At 35.8% G+C, this 21,239-nt stretch overlaps 1 protein-coding gene across 4 annotated transcripts in view; it reads right to left on the reverse strand.

The window, feature by feature from the left end:
• The window catches only part of LOC101895256 (ecotropic viral integration site 5 ortholog), a 145,468-nt gene that overhangs the window by 39,574 nt on the left and 84,655 nt on the right, over positions 1-21,239 (reverse strand). The window lies entirely within an intron of this gene.

Raw genomic sequence — 21,239 nt, forward strand, 5'->3', positions numbered from 1 at the left:
TCCACCAAAAAACAAAAAAAAAAAAAACATCAAAACAAAATAGCAAAAGCAATTATGTTGTTTTTGTTGGTGTAGTGAATAGTTATTACATTTTCGCCTTTTTTTTCTATATTTCGGAAATACTTTCACCAAAGTAGCTAATAACCAAAAACAACAAAAAATAATAATTCATCAAAATGAAAACAAGTGGTATAGGTAGCAGCAAATACGTACATATACAGGGTGAGATGAAAAAACTGCAACAAAGTCCAATTCCATTATTTTTAATTTTTTTTTAATTTTTTTTTTTTGAATTAAAGCAAAAAATGTCGGAAATAGCATCAAATTTTAAAATAAGTTTAGATTTGCTAAAATTGGTCACCTTCGGCAAGAATTATGGCCTTCAAACGGCCAATGAAACGTCACACGCTCCCCGAATTTTGCTCTGCGGTATTTTGGCCCATTCCCGGCGAAGCGCTTGCTTGAGGTATTTTTTAGTGCCAACCTTGCTTCCAAACACAATAGTCCAACGGATTGGTATCCGGAGATTTTGGTGGCGTGCTGGTGGTGCGCTGGAAATGAATCGAGGAACCTCATTTTGTAACCGTTCTTGGTGGCGCGTGCTGAGTACGATGGCCACCTCAAGCTGAGTCTTGTTGGAATGTCCAAGGTCTGCGGCCAAAATGTTTGAGTGCCCAAGGCTTTAATACACCCCCAGGATTTTTTCGCGATAATATTCGGTATTTATTCTGATGCCACGGTCGGTGCCATAAATACGAGTGGAGAGCGACCATCAGCTGTTATCGCGGCCTACACCATCACCATGGTCCATGAAGGTGCACATTTTCAGCTGACCTCTTTGGCGAGTAAACACGATCATTTTGTTTGTTTACAAACTTCTGCAGGACAACGAATGTTTTCTCATCGGAGCGGAGAAAACTAAATTCGGCAGTTCACCACTTTTGGCCAAGCGAAGAAACTCTTTAGCTCTTTTGAGTCAATTTAATACCCTCCACCATACTATGGAGGGTATATTAATTTTGTCATTCCGTTTGTAACTCCTTGAAATACTCATGTCAGACCCAACAAAGTATATATATTCTTAATCAGCGTAAAATTTTAAGACGATTTAGCCATGTCCGACTGTCTGTCTGTACGTCTGTCTGTCTGTCCGTATGTCTGTTGTAATCACGCTATCTTTCGAACGAATTGAGATAGAAGGCTAAAATTTTGCACACATGTTTATTTTGCCAGTAGGCAGGTTAAGTTTGTAAATGGGCCATGTGGGTCCACGTTTTCATATAGCCCCCATATAACGGTACCTCCCGATATTCGGTATTCTGATGAGTTTAGCGACATTATTCACCGGAATTGTTTCAAATTTGTATTTAAAGTTCGTAATGGATACTACAGCCTATGACAGAAAATTGTCTGTGCAGGTCCACTTCTTTGTATAGCCCCCATATAACGGTACGCCCCTATATTCGGTATTTTGATGATTTTGGCGACATTATTTACCGGATTTGTTTTAAATTTGGTATTTGAAGTTCGAAATGGATAAAACATCCTAAGACAGAAAATTGTCTGTGCAGGTCCACGTCTCCGTATAGCTCCCATATAACGGTACCTCCCAAATTCGGTATTTTGATGATTTTAGCGCCATTTTTCACCGGAATTGTTTCAAATTTGGTATTTAAAGTTCGAAATGAATACTACAGCCTAAGGCAGAAAATTGTCTGTGCAGGTCCACGTCTTCGTATAGGCCCCATATAACGGTACCTCCCGATATTCGATATTTTGATGATTTTAGCGAACGTTTGGTTTATTCGTCGGAATTGTTTCAAATTTGGTATTTGAAGTTCGAAATGGATAAAACATCCTAAGACAAAAAATTGTCTGTGCAGGTCCACGTCTTCGTATAGCCCCCATATAATGGTACCACCCAATATTCGGTATTTTGGTGATTTTAGCGTCATTATTCACCGGAATCTTTTCAAATTACGCATTTAGAGTTCGTAATTGAAACTACAGTCTGTGACAGAAAATTGTCTATGAAGGTCCAGGTCTTCGTATAGGCCCCATATACCAGTACCTCCCTATATTCGATATTTTGTTTAGGTACAATTTAGTTTAGGTACAATACTCAGCTAAATTGTTTGAAATGTCGTATTTGAAGTTCGTAATGGATGCTACAGCCTATGACAGAAAATTGTCTATGCTGGTCCAGGTCTTCGTATAGCTCCTACATAACGGTACCTCCCTATATACGATATTTTGATGATTTTAGCTACATTATTCACCGTTTATTTCAAGTTTCGAATTTGAATTTGGTCTTTGGCTTATGACAAACAATGCCGTGTGGGTCCACGTCGTATAGACATCAATATAACGGCTATATTCGGTATTTTTAAATTTTAACAGAATTTTTTAAGGATTTTATTTCCAAATTCGTTATAAATGGTGCGGTGTAAGTTCTTGCACTTTTTGGAATTTCAATGACTTTACCCCGAGCTCATTTTTCAATATTTGCCGAATGGAATATTGCGATATGTTCAGCTCACGAGCCATTTTTCGGCCACTGCGACGCGGGTTTCGATCAAGTCGTCGTTTCTTTCCTTTTCAAACCATTTCTGCTGATGTTGCTGTTTTCTTCCTTCCACTTCCTTGATGTCGGGCTACTACGCTACCAGTATCATGGTACGAGACACAAACAATTTATTCACATTTAAATGCTGGAGTGCTCCAACGTTAGCCTCTTGTGGTTTTCCAGCCAAATACAAATAAATCATCCTATCACCCCTGAATTCCACAACGAATAACTTTTTTCCTGGAAAATTCTCAGCAAAATGCTTTTGTACGCTTATAAACAATATAATGACCTGCCACTGAAAAAATTTTAACAGCTGTCGGACGAGTGGGGCTTAGAAATGACAGCAGTCTGAAGTAGGTTGCAGTTTTTTCATCTCACCCTGTATATACATTTTTTTCAATAGATAACATATTATTGTTGTTGGTATTGAAGTTTTTTTTTTTGCTGTCGCAATGGTATTTCGTTACGATTTAATGATGTCTTCTTTTATTGTTTTTTAACAAAAAAATTCCAAAAAAAAAAAATACTTACAAATTGTTGTTAAAAATAATAATTTATCAAAAACAATTGTGTGGCATAGGGTGAGGGGGCTGGCTTTGGTTTTTGGCCAACCAATAGCTGTTTGAAATTTATGCCTGGTTAAACTCTAATTTGTTCCCTTCTCTTTGGGGCTGGTGGGGGCCGCCATAATACCAATCAAGCATTGCCTTGTGGAGGAGGGGGGGGGGGGGTGGGGGTGTAGAGGGCCAGTGCCAGCAACAAGTAACTGCTAGAGGCACCGACAACACAACAACGGAAGAAAAATTTTTTAGTAATCGAATTTCGTGTGGAGCCGTCTTTCACATTATTTTCCTTGTTGTTTTTTTTCTGTCTTCACTTATTTCTTAATTTGGGAAATTAGTTTCTTTGTTGTTGTTTTTCTTGTTTTGACAAATTACTTTAATTATATTTTAACAAAAAAGCCTTTTGGTATCTAACGAACTGCATTGAGTTGCCCGTGTTACTAAATCGTGTTGTTTAAAGGTAGTCATCAAGTGGCGAATATTGGTAACGGAAGAAAGGCGAAAAATTAAACAAAAACAAAAGATGGCAATGTTTAAAAAAAAAGAAAACAAAAAAACGACGTTAGCAAAACACCTCTCACACAAATCAAAGACAAGGAACGGCAGATAAAGAGTGAGGTGAAAACAAAAAAAAAATGAAAAAAATTAAAAACAAGCACAATTCAATTGCCAGCCCAAAAAAAAAAAAAAAAAAAACAGACAAGAAAAAATATCTTCAAGATTTTGTTATCACCCTTTTGATATCGATTTGAAAAAAAATATATACGACACTCAAATACGTGGGGGACTGAACTGAGATCACCTGCAGTACACAGGGGAACAAAAGTCGGGGTTTTACAAAATTACAAATAAAACAAGTAAAAAAAAAAACAAGTAAAAACCAGTAAAGAAAGTCTTAAAGTCGGGCGGGGCCGACTTTATGATACCCTACACCACTTTGCTAATTTAGTAGAGCTGCGCATAACAATTAAAAGTTTTTATGGGAGAATTCAATCATACACGCTATGATTATGATTATAATTTAAAGTTCAAAGGACTAAATATGCCAAAGCATTTGTATCTTTTAAATTCGGACTTGTATTGCCCATTTGGTGCACATTTAATTTGAAATCGGATAAAAATATATATGGGAGGTATATCCAAATCGGAACCGATCTCGATAAAATTTGGCAAAGATATTTCTGAGCTGTATTTCATATATTTCCCTGAATATCGTTGTTACGCGGGGGCATATTCCGGCTGTGGGTAACAAATATAACAAATCGGATGAACAATATATATGGGAGCTATAGCTATATCTGAACCGATCTTCACCAAATTTGGCATACTAGCTTCTAGACTCAATTCGGTCGTAAGTGCCAAATTTCATCCAATTTGGGCAAATATTAGACGTTTGGTGCACAATCAATCGGTAAATCGGACGAAGTTATATATGGGAGCTATATCCAAATCTGAACCGATCTCGATAAAATTTAGCAAATGTATTTCTGAGGTATTTTTGATATATTTCCCCAAATATTGTTGTTACAGAGTGCATATTACGGCCGCGGAGGACAATAATAACAAATCGGATGAACAATATATAGGGAGCTATAGCTATATCTGAACCGATTTTGATCATATTTGACATACTTATTTTCAGGTCCAATCTGATGGTACGTACAAAATTCCATACTATTCGGACTGATATTACACGTTTGGTGCACAATAAAATGCAAATCGGACGAAGATTTATATGGGAGCTATATCTAAATTTTTACCGATGTTCTCCATTTTCAATAGGGTTCGTTCTTGGGCCAAACAAATGATTTGTGCAAAATTTCATCTGGATAGGGCAATAAATGCGAACTGTATTTTGTTTACAAAAATACATGGACAGACGGACGGACGGACATGCATAAATCGACTCAGAATGTGATTCTATGCAGATCATCAAAAGGAACTATGGGTCTATTATCTCGTTTCCTTTTGCCTGTTACAAACAAATGCACAAAGACATAATACCCAGACCATCTTGTGGTGTAGGTTATAAAAATTGAGATGTGGCAACTCTCACTCAAAATTTTGACCCTTTGTGGGGGTGGTACCAGAAGGATTGGACCGATATATCCCATCTTCACAGCAGATCTTGTTTTAGCAGAAATAATGGTATGCATGACATATGAAGAAAACCGGATGATTATTTCGTATTTAATAATCGTTTTGGTTATTGCAAATTTTGACCCTTTTGTGGGGGACGTACCAGAAGAAATGGTCTCATCGCTACCCTCTTTATAATAGATCTTGTGTTAGTAGAAATAAGGGGATGTATGAAACATAAAGAGAACCAGATGCTTATTTCGTATTTTATATTCGTTTTGGTTATTCAAAATGTTGTCCCTTTGTGGGGGACGTACCAGAAGGAATGGTCCGATCTCTACCATCTTTATAACAGATCTTGTGTTGATGGAAATATTGAGATGTACCAAGTCTTGAGTGGAATCGAATATTACTTTCGCGTTTTATGAACATTCAAAATTTTGACCCTTGGGGGAGGAGGTACTAGAAGAGGTGGACCGAGATATCTCATATTCACGACAGATCTTGTGTTAGTAGAAATAATGGGATGTGTGCAATATAAAGAGAACCCGATGCTTATTTCGCGTTTTATGACCTTCATAGGTATTCAAAATTTTGACCCTTTGTAGGGGAGGTACCAGAAGGCATGGTCCGATCTCTGCCGTTTTTATAACATGTGTTGATGGCAATATTCATATGTGTCAAGTGTAAATGGAATTGAATGTTAATTTCGCGCTTTATGAGCTTAATTTTATATTCAAAATTTCGACCTTTTGTGGGGGAGGTACCAGATGGAATGGACCGATACTGTCCATTTCCACACCTAACTTAGCACTGACGCAAATATTAGGATTTGCTTTTGGAGCAAAATCGGATTATCGTTTCTCTACCTGTGCAAAAAAATATATTTTTTGAAAATTTCGACCATTTGTTGGGAAGGTACCAGAAGGAGTGGACCGATATATTCCATCTTAACACCAGACCTTGGGTTAATATAAATATTGGGATGTGTGACATTTTAAGACAGTCGAATTCTTACATCACATTTTATAAGAGTTGTAATTATTCAAAATTTTGACCCTTTGTGGGGGAGGTACTTGATGGAGTGGACCGATATTGTCCATTTTCGCACTTGACCTAGAACTGACGCAAATATTAGGATTTGCAAAGTTGGAGTAAAATCGGATTATCTTTTCTCTTTCTGTGTAGAAAGGAGTGAGCCGATATTAGCAGAAGGAGTGGATCGATATTGCCCATCTCCGAACTCGATCTAAGTTTAATAATAATATTACGATATACCAAGTTTTGGGCCAATTTGGATACTCCCTTCGAGAATTGTCGTGCGCACCAGCCAGACAGACGGACATCGCCAGATCGACTCCAATTTTCCTGAAACGTATTTGGTTCAAAAAGACCTAGGGTCTAAAACTGTTATTTCGATGAGACACGTTTTGACAGTATCAAATGATATATACCATCTGTAGCCATATGGCTGAGAGTATAAAAAAAAATGGCGTTCAAATAAATGGGACTGTCTAAGATCACCTGCCGTACACTGGAGAACAAAATGGAGTTTTCTGAAACGGCTGATGCTAGGATCTTCGAATTTCAGGTGAGGGTCACTATTGCTCCGAAGGTGTCAGCTAAGGCTGGGTTTTTGGTGATTTCGTATTGGAACGGTATGAAAAGTACTAAATTTTTAAATGTTGTATTGGGATCCCAGTTGATGGTAGATTTGTGATAAAGAGGTGGTTGTGGAAATGGGTACTACTACAAGTGCACAAAAAGTACTAAATAGTACATATTTGGCGCAATTCGATATTGGGTGAACAGATAGTGCTTGAAATCTCGAAATTTGATAAGTGCAGCCTGGTTTTGGAAATGTGTACAATAGTTGTACGAAAAGTACTAAATGGTACTATATTTGGTATTGAATGAAGGGATAGAGATAAATTCTGAATTTTTGGTAACTGTAGGTGTCTGAGGTTGAGATATAGAAATTATTTTGAAAATGCGTACTTTATGGAAATGGAAAATTGTAATATGTATGTTCGAAAAGTACTGAAAGGTACTAAATTTGGTATAGGACTGGAATGCTGCAATTTAATATTGAGGTTTCTGATGGTAGCTGGATTTGAGATATGGAGTTGGTTTTGGAAATGTGTCATCGTTGGTGTCTGTGGTTAAGATATGGAAGTGGTTTCTGAAAAGTGTACCGTTATTGTACTAATTGGTACTAAATTTGGTATTGAGTGAAGGGATAAGATGGAATCCTTTAAAGTTGATATTGTACTAAATTTGGTATTGGGTATAGATTTAAAATTTTGAAATTTGATACGGATTTCGCCGTTAGTGTCTGTGGTTAAGGTATGGAAGTGGTTTCGGAAAAGTGTACTATAATTGTTCGAAAAGTACAAAATGGTAAAAAAATTGGTATTGGGTGAAGGGAAATGGCTGAAATCCTTTAACTTTGATATTGAGACCTCTGTTGGTATCTCGAATTGAGATAGGGAAATAGTTTTGGAAATGTGCAATGTAACAGTAGGAAAAGTACTAAGTGGTACTAAATTGGGTATTTGGGAAAGGGATAGAACTGGAGTTCTCAAAATTAATATTGAACTTTCTGTTGGTCTCTGAAATTAAGATATGGTGGTGGTTATGGAAATGCGTGCTATAAATGTACGAAAAGTACTAAATCGTTCTAAATTTGGTATGGGATGAAGGGTTAGATATTAAATTCCCAAATTTAATAAAATTTGGTATTGTGTGAAGGCATAGGTCTTAAATTACCAAATTTGATATTGAGACCTCTGTTGGTATCTCGAGTTTAGATATTGAGGTGTTTTTTGAAAATGTGTACTATAATTGTACGAAAAGTACAAAATTTGGTATAGGATGAAGTCATAGCTTTGAAATCCTTAAATTTGATAAATATATTACTGATGATGTCTGTAGTTGAGAGAAGGAGGTGATTTTTGGAAATTCGTACTATAAGCGTACGAAAAGTGCAAAATGCTTTGAAATGTACCATTGGCTGTTGGGAGGTCACTGTTGGTGTCTTGGGTGGAGAGAGGGAGGGGGATTTAAGAACGCGTACTATGATTGTTCGAAAAGTACTAAATGGTACTAAATTTGCAATTGAGTGAAGGGATAGAGCTTGAATTCTTAAATGTGATATTAAGGTCTCTGTTGGTATCTGGTGTTGGGATCTGTCGATGGTTTTACAAATGCGTAATATAATTGTACGCAAGTTAGAAGAAGTTACTATTTTTGGATCACTGTTGGTGTCTAGGATGGAGAGATGTAGATTGTTTTGGATAGGTGAGCTAAATGTTACTAAATTTAGTATTCAATGAAGGGATGGAGCTGTAATTGTGAAATTTGATATTGAAGTCACTGTTGGTTCCTAAGGTTTACATATGGAGACGTTGAAAAAGTTTTGGACGGAGAAAATTGGATGTGGTTCCATTGGGTAATTACCTAAGCGCCGAGATTTAAAAACATTAACATTTTAGAGTTAAAACAATACTTTAAGTGAGTTTATACAAAATTATCCTGCAAAACATAATTTCGAAAGCATGCCCCAGAGATAATACTACTCTTCATCAAATTTCACTAAAAGTGAAATTTAGGTCAATTGTATATGAAGAATATATTTGCATTAATGTTGCCAAAAATTCGCGAAATATTTCCTAATTTTTTGATCATTTTTTATTCGGCCTTGACTAATGTCAGATCACAAAAATTTGGGTCCCACCCACATAAAGCACCTGGTCTTTTAATGGTCACACTTTTCATATTTTCTTTTTGGCATATATAAATATTTTCGTTTTAGTGTTCACACCCTGGTGTTAACCGGTTGATTGTAGTTTATTTTATTAAGTGTAACATTTATTGCGCAATAAAAGCATGAATGGACGGCCATATGAACGTTTTACTTAGCATATCTTTAAGGCAATAACCTTTGTTTTTTAATTGGCGGCTTGGGGGAGTATTTTTATGACACTAAAGGGTGGTGCACTACAGATTGAAATGCAATTATGGAAATGAATTGACAAGTAATATGGTATTGTTACACTGTGCAACTTAAAAGAAAATAATTGCAGAAAAATCCCAGTAGATTATGAAAGCAGAGCTAAAAATTGATGTCCCATGTTTTGGCGTATTGAAAATTTGGATCGCAAAATAATATAAATTGAGGGGGAAGGATTCCCAATTTCCACATTTTTTGAAATTTTCCGATTAAGATTCCTTGGATTCCGAGCATTTTGGCAATATAGAGTCTTCGAAAATATTACTGATAAAAATACAAAGACTATTTTGTTGGATTTTGTTAAAGGAGTCAAAGGGCTTTGACCCCTAGGGTCTGGTTAAAAAAAAAAACTCCCTTTAAACGGGGTCTTTACATGTCAAAATATTTAAAAAGAAATATCTGTCTAGGCCCCAGAACACTTCATAAGACTAAATTTTAGCTGAAAGCCAGGAATTCAGAAAAATAAAAAAAAAAACTAATTTTAGGGTTGAAACCGCACTTCATGTGATTTTATGGAAAAATCTCCTACAAAGCATTATTTTAGAAGATCGACATTAAAGACAATATTATTCGTCATTAAATTTCACAATAGGTCACCAAAGAAAATTAATCTCTATTTCCATTACATGTCAGGAAAATATTTGCATCAATGTTGCCCAACAAACACAAATATACGGGGTTAGATGAAAAAAAAAAAACGGCAACCAACTTCAGAACTTCACGCAATACCAAACTTCAAACCACAAGTGGCTATCGTTTGAGCACTCCAGCATTTAAATGTGCCGTGATACTGGTAGCGCACCTCGACGTCCAGGAAGTGGATGGAACAAAACAGCAACATCAGCAGAAATGGTTCGAAAAGTAGAGACGTCCAGGAAGTGGCTCGACGTCAAGGAAGTGGACGGAAGAAAACAGCAACATCAGCAGAAATGCTTCGAAAAGTAAAGAAGCGACTTGATCGAAACCCGCGTCGCAGTGGTCGAAAAATGCATCGTGAGTTTAACATATCGCAATATTACATTCGGCAAATATTTAAAAATGAGCTCGGGGTAAAGACGCAAAAGAGCTTAAGAGTTGCTTCGCTTGGCCGAAAGTGGTGAACTACCGAATTTGGTTTTCTCCGATGGGAAAACATTCGTTGTCCAGCAGTTTGTAAACAAACAAAATGATCGAGTTTACCTGCCAAAGAGGTCAGCTGAAAATGTGCACTTTCGGTTGGCCACCAGAACTCTAGCGCCGGCCATGGTAATGGTGTGGGCCGCCATAACAGCCGATGGTCGCTCTCCGCTCATATTTATCGACCGTGGCATCAGAATAAATGCTGAATATTTTTGCGAAAATATTCTGAAGGGATGATAATTTCGAGGGGTTTTATATGATTATCGCCTTGACGGCTTCAACCATGATGCACCATTGCACAGGGGTCGCGATACGATGCGTCGGCCAAGTCCCTTTGGTATTATTATGGTATTAGAATTCTAGGTTTATTCCGCAGGTACCAATTTGAAGAACAGCTATATGGGCTTCACTTCCCTCCTGGTAAAGGGGTTGAGAACTATCTTACAACTCTGCAGCTCTATGGGTCGCAGCACCCGGTTGATAATGCAACACCACATCGATCCGAAGCTCTACCCGCGATTTGGGTATAAACCACAACCACCGCGTTGCACCCAAAATAGGGGCCTCTCGATAGTCAGGCTAGATCAACAGGGGCTCCTGACACCCGCGGCACCAGAATAGTCTCCGGTCAGACTTCGTAGTCGAAACTACTACCAGTTTATGTTCCATACAACCATGGAAATGGTGATGGTGTGGGCCGCGCCATAAAAGCCGATGGTCGTTCTCCGCTCGTATTAATCGCCCCTGGCAGCAGAATAAATGCCGAATATTATCGCGAAAATATTGTGTATTAAAGCCTTGAACACGCAAACATTTTAGACGCAGACCTTGGACATTCCAACAGGACTCAGCAGCACCATCGCACTCAGCACGCGCCACACAAGAATGGTTACAAAATGAGGTTCCTCGTTTCCTTTTCAAGCGCACAATGGCCACCAAAATCTCCGGATACCAAACTGTTGGACTATTGTGTCTGGAGTATTTTGGAAAGCAAGGTTGGCACTAAAAAATACCAAAATTTCGATCACCTCAGGCAAGCGCTTCGCCGGGAATGGGCTAAAATACCACAGAGTAACATTCGGGCAGCGTGTGACGTTTTCATTGACCGTTTGAAGGTTATAATTCGTGCCAAAGTTGACCAATTCGAACAAATCTAAACTTATTCTAAAATTTGATGCCGATTTCCGACATAATTTGCTTTCATTCCAAAAAAAAAAAAAAAAAAAAAAAAAAAAAAAAAAAAAAAAAAAAAAAAAAAAAAAAAAAAAAAAAAAAAAAAAAAAATTTAAAAATTATGGTGTTTGACTTTGTTGCAGTTTTATATCTCATGTATTGAACCTATACGAAGAGCTGAACCAGCATAGACAATTCTCCTTCATAGATTGTATAACATATTAGGAACTTTAAATACGAATTTTCAAATAATTTCGTTGAATATTGTACCTAAAATCGTCCAAATACCGAAAAACGGGGCCTATATGATATCGTGGACCGATATAGCCCATCTTTGAATTTCACCTTCCTGCAGACAAAAGACTTATCAGTGCAAGATGTTAGCTTCCTATCTTTATTCGTTTTGACTCTAGTGTGATTACAACAGACGTACGGACGGACAGGGCTAAATCGCCTTAGAATTTTACGCTGATCAAGAATATATATAGCTTGCTGGGTCTAAAATTATTTTTTCGATGCGTTACAAACGGAATGGTGGGGGGTATAAAAAAGGGAGAAGTGAGACCAATTAATATTCCGCATCCGCCCCGCCCCATTTTAAGAGGAATGAGGGTTTGGTCGTTTGGTAAAAATATTTCGTTCTAGGAAAACATTCCGTTACATTGTAATATCTCTGGATATTCTATTGCAGGATCTCTTTCTGTGTTCTAATGGAGAACCTGTTGGCATTCTTTATATTTAAAACCTACACCACAAGGTGATGAGGGTATTATGTCTTTGTGCATTTGTTTGTAACAAACAAAAGGAAACGAGATAGACCCATACTTCCTTTTGATGATCTGCATAGAATCACATTCTGAGTCGATTTTTGCATGTCCGTCCGTCTGTCCGTCTGGTCATGTATTTTTGTGAAAAAGTTACAGTTCGCATTTATTACCCGATCCAGATGAAATTTTCCAAACAACATTTGTTTGGCACAAGGATGAACCCTATTGAAATTGGAGATAATCGGTAAAAAATTAGATATAGCTCCCATACATATCTTCGTCCGATTTGCTTTTTATTGTGCACCAAACGTGTAATATCAGCCCGAATAGTATGGAATTTTGCACATACAACCAAATTAGGCCTGAAAATAAGTATGCCAAATTTGATCGAAATCGGTTCAGATATAGCTATAGCTCCCGCATATATATTTTTCATCCGATTTATTATTTTTGTCCTACGCAGCCGTAATATGCACTCTGTAACAACAATATTTGGAGAAATATATCAAATACAGCTCAGAAATACATTTGCTAAATTTTATCGAGATCGATTCGGATTTGGATATAGCTCCCATATATAACCTCGTCCGATTTACCATTTATTGTACACCAAACGTCTAATATTTGCCCAAATCGGATGAAATTTGGCATTTACGACCGAATTGAGTCTAGAAGCTAGTATATCAAATTTGGTGAAGATCGGTTCAGATATAGCTATAGCTATAGCTCCCATATATATTGTTTATCCGATTTGTTGTATTTGTTACCCACAGCCGTAATATGCACTCCGTAACAACGATATTCAGGGAAATATATCAAATACAGCTCAGAAATACCTTTGCTAAATTTTATCGAGATCGGTTTGGATTTGGATATATCTCCCATATATAACATCGTCCGATTTACCTTTTATTGTGCACCAAACGTCTAATATTTGCTCAAATGGGATGAAATTTGGCACTTAGGACCGAATTGAGTCCAGAAGCTAGTATGCCAAATTTGGTGAAGATCGGTTCAGATATAGCTATAGCTCCCATATATAGATTGTTTATCCGATTTGTTATATTTGTTTCCCACAGCCGTAATATGCACTTTAAATTATAATTTCTTTACTGGTTTATTTTCTGGAATTTTATTCTTTATTTTCTGGAATTCTTTAGAAAAACATCCGGGAAATCTCACAAGGTGTTCTAGAAAATGTCCGTTTTGGTTTTCCCACAAGAGGACCCATAAGTCTTCTAAAAGAAGATTAATTTTGGATTTCCTCTAAAAGAACTCCTTTTGTCATTTCCCCATAACGTACGACGTCTCCCATCACGTTAAGCAAACGTGTTCTCCTTATCAAAAAAAAAAAAAAAATAAATAAATAAAAAAAAGCTCCACCTCCCCTCGTTTCAAATGAGGGAAAGCATGTTTATTCAATATAGGAAATACTTTGATTGATTTGAATTTTGCAAAAAAAAAAAATAATAATAATTATGTAAATATATAATTTTCCGCCTCATCTGTTCGATCAATGCCTAAACAGAGGGTGTGTGCTGCACTTGCCTTTGAAGCTTGCTTATCACCAGCTACAAGCTGGTGTTGTTGTCGCTGTGGCTGTTTTAAATAAATATTTGTTATTATTTTCGTTTTTTTTTTTTCTCGCTTCGTTCTATTTACCTAAACGTCATAAAATTTGTTTACATTGACATTCAGTTGATTTGTCAGAGGCGTAAATTATTTGTTTATCGCTTTTTTTTCTTTGCTTGGCTAAAAACTTGTAGCCCATGTCTCTCGTCGTCGGCTGTCTGTCTTTGTTCGTCCGTGAGTAATTGAATTTAATTGTCATCGTTGGTCTTTATTTCATTTTTATGTCACTGTTAATGTTGGCAGCGGAGAGATTCGGCTTTGGAAAGGTTAAACGGGTTTGGAGGTATAAAATTGTAATTAAATATAATTACATGTTTAATACAACAATTGATAAGAAGGGTAGGAGGTTGCCTCCCTTTGTTCTTGGTCTTCTATGAGAAGGCCAACAGATTTTCTGTAAGAAGACCAGTAGGTCTTCTATATGAAGACCAGTTGGTCTTCTATGAGAAGACCAGTAGATCTTCTATGAGAAGACCAGTTGGTCTTCTATGGGAAGACCAGAAGGTCTTCTGTAACAAGACCAGTCTATAAGAATACCAGTAGATCTTCTCTAAGAAGACCAGTTGCTCTTCTACAAGAAGACCAGTTGCTCTTCTATAACAAGACCAGTAGGTCTTCTATGCGAAGACCAGTAGGTCTTCTATGAGAAGACCAGTAGGTCTTCTATGAGAAGACCAGTAGGTCTTCTATGAGAAGACCAGTAGGTCTTCTATGAGAAGACCAGTAGGTCTTCTATGAGAATACCAGTAGGTCTTCTATGAGAAGACCAGTAGTTCTTCTATGAGAAGACCAGTAGTTCTTCTATGAGATGACCAGTAGAACTTCTATAAGAAGATCAGTAGGTTTTCTATGAGAAGACCAGTAGGTCTTCTATAGGAAGACAATTTGACCTTCTATAAGAAGACCGGCTGGTCTTCCACAAAAAGACCAGTTAGCCTTCTTTAAGAGAGCCATTTGGTCCTCTATGGCCGGGTCTTATGTACGAAGACCATTTGGTCTTCTACAAGAGGACCGTTTGGTCTTCTCCAAAAGGATCATTTAGTCCTCCATAAGAGACCATTTGGCCATCTATAAAAAGACCGTTTGGTCTAATATGAGAAGACAGGTGAGTCTTCTACAAGAAGACTATTTGGTCCCCTAAAGGAAGCTTTTTAGGTGTTCCATATTTTTTAATTTGATAGGAAACAAGTTAAAGGGTATCAGTCGGTTTTGCCGACAGATGTATACCCCAGCCTTCAGTTCTGATTATTGAAACTGTTGACCCTTTATGGGGGAGGTTCCGAAGCAGTTAGCCATGACTGTTCAATTCGTATCTTACCTAAGTCTGATATAAATATTACGACGTGGCATATTTGAACTATATGGTCTACTTCCTTTACTTATATCAGTATGTGAAAATTTTTGTTCGAATTGATCACCTTTGGCATGAATTATGTCCTTCAAACGGCCAATGAAACCGTCACACGCTGCCCGAATGTTGCTCTGCGGTATTTTGGCCCATTTCCCGGCAAAGTGCTTGCTAGAGGTGATCGACACATTGGTATTTTTTAGTGCCAACCTTGCCTCCAAAATACTCCAGACACAATAGTCCAACGATTGATATCCGGAGATTTTGGTGGAATGTCCAAGGTTTGCGGCCAAAATGTTTGCGTGCCCAAGGCTCTAATACACCCTTCAGAATATTTTTGCGATAATATTCGGCATTTATTCTGACGGTCGATTAATACTACGAGCGGAGAGCTACCATCGGCTGTTATGGCGGCCCACACCATCACCATGGCCGGCGCTTGAGTTCTGGTGGCCAACCGAAGGTGCACATTTTCAGCTGACCTCTTTGGCAAGTAATCACGATCATTTTGTTTGTTTACAAACTGCTGGACAACGAATTTTTTATCATCGGAGAAAACCAAATTCGGCAGTTCACCTCTTTCGGCCAAGCGAATTTAAGTCTATTTTCTTTCTGTTGCGGTGTAAGTTCTTGCACTTTTTGGAATTTCAATGGCTTTACGCCTAACTCCGAGCTCATTTTTCAATATTTGCCGAATGGAATATTGCGATATGTTCAGCTCACAAGCCATTTTTTGGCCACTGCGACGTGGGTTTCGATCAAGTCGCTTCTTTACTTTTCGAACCATTTCTGCTGATGTTGCTGTTTCCTTCCGCCCACTTCCTTGACGTCGGGCTACACTACCAGTATCACGGTAACGAGCGATGTTACATTTAAATGCTAGAGCGCTCTAACGATAGCCACTTGTGGGTTTCCAGCCAAATATAAAGAAATCACGCTATCACGCTTGAATTCCATCACGAATAACTTTTCTTCAGGAAAATTCGCACCAAAATGCTTTTGTACGCTTGTAAACAATATAATGAGCTGTCACTGGAATAATTTCAACAGCTGTCGGACGAGTGGCTTAGAAATGACAGCAGTCTGAAGTTGGTTGCAATTTTTTCATATCACCCTGTATTACGATTTGCAAAGTAAGAGCGAAATCAGATTATCCTTTCTCTTTCTGTGCAAAAAAAATATTTTCTTTGAAAATTTCGACATTTGTGGGGCAGGTACCAGAAGGAGTGGACCGATAATTCCCATCTCCGAAATCGATCTAAGCTACATAATAATATTCCGATATACCAAGTTTGGACCAAATCGGATACTCCCTTCGAGAGTTATTGTGCGCAGCAGTCGGTCGGACGGACGCACATCGTTAGATCGACTCCAAATGTCCTGAAACGGATTTGGTCCAAAGAGACCTAGGGTCTAAAGCCGTAATTTTGATGAGTCACGTTTTGGCCGTATCTAGCCATATCAATGCGGATATAAAATGATTTGTATATAGCCCAACGTTATTCTACGAAACGATTATACCCTATAATCAAATTTGACATAAAAATAATGTGACTCCTTCCCAGCATTAGTCACACCTGCATAGAAAGCAAAAAAAAAATCGGAATATAAAAATAAAGGTACTTGATAATATTTTTGTTAATAAAATGTCAACGAAATGAAACAAATAACAACTAATTGTCACATAAATACGTCACAGAATAGCCAGCTCTCGCAGCGATTAGACACATTTTTTAGGTTGACTCATTGATCAATGATTTTAGGGTGTCTAGTATTTTTTTTTTCTTTTGCCAAAATAATTTTACGGCTGCCACGATAAGAGAGGTTTCATTAATATCGAACGAAATGGTAAATATTTATGTGGCCAGTAATAAAGAAAAGCTCACAGACATGTATGACAGACATTGAACGTAAATAAAAATTCGAATTTTTTCGATATGGGGAATGATAAATCACAAAAAATTAGAATTCGATTAAATAATGAGAAAAATGATGGATGTACAATTACATGTTAGACATACAACTATTGCTCTGTTACCTGCAAAATCTATTGTTTTTGCATTTTTTTAATATCATAAAGGGAGAATTCCGATACCATATTAAAAAATAATACATTCTTGCAGGTTCTGGAACAAACCATATGTTGATCAGGAAGAATTGTCAAATGGGTGTCTTTATAGCCGTGAGTGGGTTTACTTTTTAAGGCAGGGTACAATTTCAAATAATTATTCAATTAATCTTTGTTTCTTCTAAAATATTTTTTTTCGGGATATTTGATGTACTTACTCAAATTTTATATTTATTTCAATTTACACACCTGAAAATGAAAAAAAATCAAATTTGTATTATATCTCATATTAAAGAAATAAATCAGAAATCAGATAAAAAATGCAAACGTGTCGGCATGAATATGGGTTGAATAAGAAAAACTCTCATTATACCTCAAATTCAGGAAATGTATTACAGTTATATTGCAATTTATTACACTCCTAATCCACTGCAAATTCTCAAATTGTACTTTAAATAGCTGTATTGCATTGTATAACAGTTAAAATGTCATGTATAACAGTTAAACTGTCATGTATAACAGTTAAACTGTCAGGTATAACAGTTAAACTGACATGTATAACAGTTATATTGTGACGCTATAACAGTTAAATTGTTAGGTGAAAAAGATATATTGCAATTTAAACAGTTTTATGGCAGTGAAAAATTATTCTGTACTGTATAACAGTTATCGAGCATTTATTTTGGTTATGGATTTGTTGTCTACTCAGGACACCGCGAACATGCAGTCAGTAAAAAAGCCCAGTGTTGTATTGAAATATGATAAGAGAACTACATTCACTACCTATCGTGAATAATTTTTAACTATGTATAACAGTTATATTGTATTGTATAAAAGTTGTATTGCACTTCAAACAGTTACACTGTGCTTCAAATAGTTATATTGTATTGTATAACAATTAAACAGTCATATATAACAGTTAAGAAGTCATGTATAACAGTTATATTGTCATGTTATACAAATGTAAGAGTCATATATAACAGTTTTCATTGCAATTTTAACCATAATATTACAATATACAAGTTATAAGCACTATATATCCGTCCTTTATATTTATTCCAGGAATAGGATCGTTGTCGACTCGAGCCATTGGCTGACAGAATTTTTGGATGTAATATAATAATAAAATGTAATATTTTTAGATATAGCGAATACATTTTGTCCATGTATAACAGTTACATTGTGTTGTATTACAAGTCGATTAGCTTCATTGCGCTTTAAACAGTCATTTTGCATTGTATAACAGTTAAACAGTCATGTATAACAGTTATATTGTCACGATACAGCTGTTAAATTGTCATATATAACAGTTTTCATTGCAGTTTTAAAATTAATATTACACTATAACAGTTATAAGGCACTGTATAACAGTTATTTTTCATTTATTGCGTGTTTCGGATTGTTGTCGACACTGGATGACAGAATTGTTAAAGTCCAATGCTGCATTATAACACTATAAAGTATAACAGTTATATTATAACAGTTATGTATAACAATTATATTAAAATGTATGACAGTTGTTGTATACAATTTAAATACAGGTTTGATGCGCAAGAGATATTTTTATTGCATTGTATAACAGTTATACTGACATGTATAACAGTTATATTGCGATTTTATATCAATAAAATCACCATGTATAAATTTTTTAGTTCCTTTTTAATATTCTTATGTATGACAGTTTTAATGCACTGTATAATAGTTATTTTACTTTGTATAACAGTTATATTAAAATGTACAACATTTATTTTTCGTTGCACTACATTAATATTTCAATGTACGAGGCTCAATTGGTAAAACTTCGATTTACGAAAATTAAATTGCGGTGTTTTGCATTGTATAACAGTTATATATCGGTGTATAACAGTTTTTATTTGCATTGTATAACAGTAATATTTCGATCCATAATGACTATTTCCAAAATCAAATAGCAACATTGTTAAATTTCATTGCAAGATTGCTTTGTATAACAGTTATATTAGGCATTGCGTCACATATCCTTTACAATTGCATTCAACATATCCCAGATGGCAATGTTTAAGTGACATTTTGAGATGCATACATGTTTTATGTAGATGTATAACAGTTTTTTGCATTGCATAACAGTTATATATCGATATATAACAGTTTCATTGTATTGTATAACAGTTATATATCAACCTATAAAGTGTATTTGTACAATCAAATAGTAACATACTATATTCCACTGCAAGATTACATTGTATAACAGTTATGTTAAACATTTATATCACGAACTTTTTTTCATTTTTTTCTTAAAACAATGTATAATGGTTTCATTGCATCGTATAACATTAACTTTGCATTGCATACATGTAAAAGTCAAATTGTAAGTGCAATTTTTGATTTTTGTCACAGTATAACAGTTTTTTCACATTGTATAACAGTTATGTTTCGGAGTATAACAGTTTCTTTTGCATTGTATAACAATAATATATCGATCCATAATGACTATTTCCACAATCAAATAGTAGCATTGTTAAATTTGACTGCAAGATTGCTTTGTATAACAGTTATATTAGGCATTGCGTGAGTTATCCTTTACAATTGCATTCAACATATGCCAGATGTCAATGTATAAGTGACATTTTGAGTTGCATACATGTTTTATGTCGATGTATAACAGTTTTTTCGCATTGCATAACAGTTATATTTTGGAGTATAACAGTTTTTTGCATTGTATAACAGTAATATATCGATCCATAATGACTATTTCCACAATAAAATAGTAGCATTGTTCAATTTCACTGCAAGACTGCTTTGTATAACAGTTATATTAGGCATTGCGTAAGATATCCTTTACAATTTCATTGAACATATGCCAGATGTCAATGTGCAAGTGACATATTGAGTTACATATATGTTTTATGTCGATGTATAAGTTTTTTTTGCAATGTATAACAGTTATATATAGGTGTATAACAGTTTCTTCATATTGTATAACAGTAATATATAGATCTATAAAGACAATTTGCTCCATCAAATACAAATATTGTAATATTTCACTGCATGATTGCATTGTATAACAGTTATATTAGACATTTTACATCAACTTTTTCCTTCATCGCGAATATTTAAAAAATTTATAAAGGGTGTATACCTCCGTAAAAGAGCCCAGCTTCAGGGAATTATTAAACCTTAAAACCACTATATTGAGTCATAATTTTCTTTTTCAAATCCAAAAAAACGCACACAAATGTCAAAGCATAAAATGCAATATCATGTATGATAATTTACAAATGCTACCTTGCACTAAGGTCAAAAGATAGACACAGACAATAGTTGGTAATGACATGCTATGGTTGGCACAGTCATCAGGGGCGGTTCAGCCTGTAGGTGGTGCCAAATGTAACTCATTGATATAAACAGCGAAAAAAAAAAACAGTCACACAAAAGAATGACAACACTGCAACCCGGCATTAGGCCAAATGTTTTTAGAAACATGACTTTGTGTGTTTTGTGATAATTGAAATGTATCGCGTTTCTTAGATGAGGTCGATATTTCTATGTAAAGAGAGCAGGTCAAAAAAAACGTATACAGTGGCCAATAGCAGTGTAGATTTTTAATATTTTCCTCATTAGTACGAAGGTTGTTTACATATCCTATCTCCAAAGGCTCAAAAGATTTTCATTTTTCTGCACCATTTATTAGATCCACAGACTTCAATTGCCTTGGAAAATTTTCTCATTTGTGTAAGATTCGCCTTTGTTTGCCTTTTAATTCATATTTCCGCTTTTAACCCCAATATAAACACTTCTGTGACCCAATCTAATACACCAACCAACATTACAATAACAATTCCATGCACACAATGCAAACTTTGCAATAGCAACAACAACAACGAAATCAAAAAACACATTGCCGTTAAGAGCCAATATTTTGTAATCTTG

Source organism: Musca domestica, unplaced genomic scaffold, assembly GCF_030504385.1.
Source record: "Musca domestica strain aabys unplaced genomic scaffold, Musca_domestica.polishedcontigs.V.1.1 2, whole genome shotgun sequence".
NCBI classification, from domain to species: domain Eukaryota; kingdom Metazoa; phylum Arthropoda; class Insecta; order Diptera; family Muscidae; genus Musca; species Musca domestica.